The sequence below is a fragment of the Crocodylus porosus genome, unplaced genomic scaffold (genome assembly GCF_001723895.1).
Source record: "Crocodylus porosus isolate Cpor-Errol unplaced genomic scaffold, CroPor_comp1, whole genome shotgun sequence".
Classification (NCBI taxonomy): Eukaryota; Metazoa; Chordata; order Crocodylia; family Crocodylidae; genus Crocodylus; species Crocodylus porosus.
This window is the reverse complement of record NW_017728909.1, coordinates 44,438,532-44,444,097: the sequence shown is the minus strand read 5'-3', so window position 1 is coordinate 44,444,097 and position 5,566 is coordinate 44,438,532.

The following is a 5,566-nucleotide window of genomic DNA, read 5'->3' as shown; positions in this document are numbered from 1 at the left end:
GTGCGTGCTCAAACATTTTTTACTGATAGGAGTGCACAATCAAAAAAGTTTGGAGACCACTGTGATAGATGATGTTGGCCTGTGTAACTCACAAGCCCCCTGACAGCAGGCAACCTGTCCACTGTTTCTTTTACATCAGGTTTTCCTGGTGTCTTTTTACAACCTGAGCATACTATTAACTCTCAACAAATACACAGTAATGACAGACACAATCATTTAAATAAGCTGCCAGCTCAGATGTGTGAAACACAATCCAAAGAGGATTCCTTCCAGAAACAGACACAGGTTTTGAGTTGGTAAAACCTCTGGGCTGAGTTTTTAAATGCAGCATTAAGATGTTTAATACCCTTAAAAGTGGACAAGGAAATATGTGCCCAAAATCCACAGTCAGTTCTGAACAATTTCATAGCATACTTCCACTCCATAGTTACGTAACATTTACATTTTGTCTCTCTTTTCACTGAGACTTCTTCCATCAACTGTGTGCCCTATCCAGCTCATATGAATGGCAGGAAAACGAACTGAGTAACATACTCAATTGAACTTTTGCAGGGAGTTTGAGGCGTATTTGCTTTGTCAGGTGCTTACATTGCTCAGCATACCGGAAATGTGTCTTACATCTAATTAAACAGCCCTCCAAAAACTCCTGGTCTATTGTATCTTGTTGTTGATCATATTTAATCTGTCTACATAAAGCAATGATGGCTACCTGCAGAATCAGATGTGAAGATAAATGCTCCTACAAAAGCTGGTGGAGAGGGGCCGGAGGGGGAAGGAGAGATGGGATGCGCAGAACAATGGAAAGGCAGTTAAGTTTGCAGAGGCTTTCTCTCTTCCTTTTCAGGAGACTGCTCAGGATAAATGTATTGCTTCTGCTAGGGAAACCTGGTTTGGCTGGTTATGCCACATAGCTATATTCTGACAGTTTAAAATAAACAAACAAATATTGTTTTAACATTGTTAAAACATTGTTTTCATGGCATGCCACAAAAGAAATTCTGCATATTTTTTAATAGAATGGACGCTTGGGAAATCAGGTGACTGGAAGTTATATTTCAGTAGCAAAACTGTTCACTTTAGAGGAGTGAGGAGCAACTTTAGCTTCTAATTTCAGAGTAAAGCCCTTAAAAGTAGGTGAATTTTATAAGGCTATGTAAGTAAAAGATTATAGAGCAGAGCAGGGCAGAAAGTTCCAAAGTGAAGCAGGTCTCCATGACTGCCAATAAACAATTGTTTCTTTTTCATTCTAATGTCTCTCGAAGTGTTAAAAACATCATATGGTATCAGAAGTGTATAGTGAGGAAGAAGCTGTAGTACTTTTGCTGTTCACTGCAGAAAGGCAAGTAGTGCATGCAAGAGGCACATGCACAACAGCACAGAACAACAAAACCCAGATAAAGGGTTATATGGTTGGAAGTGTAGCTGGGTAGTCCTAAGGGGTATGGGAAGCTAAAGTGAATGTGTCACAACCTCCAGCCCATCTGCTTTTGTCAGGCAATATTGCAAAGGATTAGAAAAAAAATTCAAAAAAGAGGGATTTGAACTAGAAGTAATCATAGGGGAAGAGACAAAACCTGATAATGTTAAATAATCAAATTTACATGTATTGTAAATATCCAATGCTGCAACCCCAACTATGCAAAAAAATACTGTAGAAAGTAAAAGCATACAGTTCAGTGAAATACTGACCAAGTTGGAGGCACATTGTGTGTCACAAAGGATTGCAACCTACGAGAGAGATTTTTTTTTGTACATGCACATAAAACCCTAATTAAACCATAGAGCAATGGGTTACAGAATTAAGGAAACTCAGTAAGATCTGCAGTTTGGGTGAGCTGACACGCTCTGATCTGGAATAGAAACATTTATGGCATTAAAGACAACAGGCTATTTCATGAAACAAATTAACTCTAGACAACACACTCCAGATATACAGGGCAGCAGAAACATCAAAAGATCTTGCAAACAAAATATTATGATTATTAAAAACGAATTGTAAATAAAATGGAAAGTATCATTATGCCCTTTTATAAATCCATGGTGCATCCACATTTTGAATACTGTGCCCAATTCCAGTCCCCACACCTCAAAAAAGATATATGTGGTGGGCTCGCATCTTTTCCCAGGCTTGGAGAAGGACACTTCAAATTGGTGGAATATTTCCACCAATCAGGCAACAGCTGGGAGGGGCTTGCCCCACCCCTGCTTGGAGGGGAGAGGGGAAGAGCTCCTGGACCTGATTAAAGACTGCAGTTTGCAGGTCCGGCAGACTTCAGGACAGGGCCTCCAGTGTAAATAAAAGCCGAGCGTGCTTGACATGCTGGGCAGACCTGACAAGGGACTCAAGAAGAGCAGGGCCCAGAAGAGCTGGGGAGAGCAGCTCAGCAGGTGGAGCCAGTACCCTGGAGAGCCCCTGAAAACATTGCTCAGGGATCCAAGCAGTGGGAGACTCCAGCAGTGCATGGATTGGTGCATGGAGCCCAGACCCTGGGAGCAACATGAGGCTACTCACGTCCATCCACAGCGTGCAGGGATGGTGCATGGAGCCAGGCCCTGGGAGCCACTTGAGGTGGGCAGCTGAAGCCACTAGCACAGCTCAGTATTGCAGAAAGAGCCCCTGGAGCCCCAAGCAGGGACTGGGAGAGAAAGCCCTGGCACAAAGCTAGACAGACAAAGCCTGGGTAGCGTGGCTTGGCTTAGCCAACAGGGCCCTTGGTGCCTGAAGCAGGGCACAGGGCTATCGGAGAAGCCCTGGCAAGGGGCTGAGTGGGCCCAGAGCAGGCGGCAATGCTGCTCCAGGTGGCAGGAGAGCCCTGAGTGCCCAGAGTGGGGCACCAGGCCATTGAGAGGAGCCAGAGGCAACGCTAGAGAGACACCATTGCAGGACTGGCCACCAGGGGATGAGACTTGTCTGCTTCAGAGTGGGAGCAGGAGTTGCTGAGGAAGCGGGTCCCACAAGGGAGGTGGCCTTGGGAGGGGAAGGTCTGCAGCCTCCACCCTCCTCAATTGTGGGGGGATGTGTCCACATCCCGGGCCCTAAAAGAGAGGGGCTGAAGGGAACACCCCATGGGATGCTAAGCACACCTCATATTTTGTGATTGATGTTTGTTTCATACTGTTGATGTTAACTCAGGAGCCAGGAGCAAGGAGGAGAGGAGGGATCCAGGCACACGTGTGTCCTGCATGCACATGCCCCCTTACCTGACCCGAGGCGGATGCAGCAGCAGAGGAACCAGCTGCTGGGGAAGCATCAGTTGATCTCCCTAAGGTAAGTGGGGCAGAGGGACCAGACACAGCTGAGCTGGATCTGGAGGGGAAGCCCCCCGGATCCCTCTTAGCTGAGCCAGTAGGGAGCCACGCTGAACGAACAGAGCATGCAAACAGGGGGTGGGTTAGGGGGGACTGTCCCCCCAAGCTAGGGAGCACCCCTGGGGTTAACCCTCGGGGAGCAGGCTCCAGAGGCACTGGATCCCCCCAGCAGGGGAGCGTAGGAGCGGGACTGCTGGGAGGCACTTCCAGGAAGACCGGAGTGCCTGACTGGCTGTTGGGGCAGTGGTGGGAAATTCAAACCGCGGCCTTTAAAAGCCGTGGTTTGATGCAGCCCCCAGCACTCAGGAGCCAAGACAGGGAGGAACCAGACACAGCTGAGCTGGATCTGGAGAAGAAGTCCCCCGGATCCCTCTTAGCTGAGCCAGTAGGGGGCTGCTTTCCTGAGCCGTGCCACGCAAACAGAGTGAGCAAACAGGCACACTCTGTAAGAGCTCACGGGCATTGCATCGGTGTTCGCATGGGAGGGCGGGCAGGAAGACCCAGGAGGGAGACTTCTGCTAGGGTAGGGTGAAGGCACCACACTAAGCTATAAATAAATAGCAACTCCTACAATGGTGTTGATGCAGAGTGCTGCTAGTGCCCCTGCCCAGGGGGCACAGCTTACCCAGGACTTGTCTGAGGCCTCCACCCAGACAGAACCCATGGAGGAGCTGGTGTCCCCCCACCCCCGGCCTGTGGGGGTTGCCCAGCAAGACCTGGGGGAGCAGGGATTGGGGACTCCCACACCTGTCCTGCAGGCGCCTGCCTTAGTGCCCTGGAGGCTCAGGTGAGGGAGCTCCAGGAGGAGGTTAGTAGGCTGAGGGGAATGAGGGAGGCAGAGGACAAAATTGATGGTTATTTCCTTTCCCTGCAGGGCCACACACCAAGGAAGAAGCACCTCGGGAGGTGCCCCCAACTGCAGAATGGCAGATGGTCACCTCCAGAACCAGGGCTGCTCACAACACAGCAGTACCAGTTCCTCCAGTCCGGCTGGAGAACAGGTACGAGGCCCTGGCAACACTGGGGGAGAAGGAAAGAGAGGAGGCAACTCCACACTCTCCATGCTCTGAACAGGCCAAAAGAGCTAAGCAGTCCCAAAGAAGACAGCATCGAGTGATTGTCATAGGCGACTCCATCCTGAGAGGTACAGAGGGCCCCACCTATCACCAGGACCCCTCAACACGTGAGGTCTACTGCCTGCCCAGAGCAAAGATTCAGGACATGACAGGGATGATCCAGGCTGTGATCCAGCCCACCGACTACTATGCCATGGTCCTAATCCATGTGGGTACTAATGATGCGGCCAGGAGAAGCCCTGATAACCTGATGGTGGATTTCCACGCTCTGGGGGGCGTGCTGATGGAGATAGGCACACAGGTGGTTTTCTCTTCTGTCCTACCAGTGAGCGGATGTGGAAGATGGCATGAGATGTGCATCACAGAGACCAACTGGTGGCTTCAGGAATGGTGTCTCAAGGCAGGCTTGGCTTCCTTGACAACAACCCGCATATCACAATGAGATACATGCTCGGATGGGATGGGCTCCACCTTTCCCCTAAAGGTAAGTGTGTGTTCTCTTCTAAGTTGGTGGATTTCCTCTGGCAGGCTTTAAACTAGGCTTATCGGGGGTGGAGGAAGCCTTGAACTGCTAAACCAAGCAGCACCCACAAGTACAACCCAACCTAGACCGACGAGCAGAACATATACACAGGTAAGCAACAGGAGCCAAGGTAATGCTGAGAGTAAGGGGCCAGTGCACACATCCTCAGGAGGCCTCAAATTTCTCTACACAAACACTCATAGTATGGGTAACAAGCAGAAGGAACTTACTCTCCTGCTAGCCAACACCAACCCAGACATAGTAGTGCTCACTGAAATGTGATGGGACCCAACTGGGCAGTAGGCAGTGAGTATCAAGGGCTACAGGCCATACAGGAGGGATAGGACAGGGAGGAAAAGTGGAAGCATGGCGCTCTACATTAAGGAGGAATACACATCCTCATCAAGTAGCACAGAGTCAGAGGAGGGGCACACTGAATTTCTCTGGGTTAGAATACAAGGCAGGCGAGGGGAAAGAGACATAACGGTAGGGGTCTACTACAGACCACCCAACCAAGGGGAACAGCTAGACTGGGAATTCTTAAGTCAGCTCACGGAGGTAGTTGGGTCAAAGGACGTGGTCATCATGGGTGACCTGAACTTTCCAGACATCTGCTGGGAAGAGCAGTCAGCCAGGTCTGACCACTCGCATAGGTTCC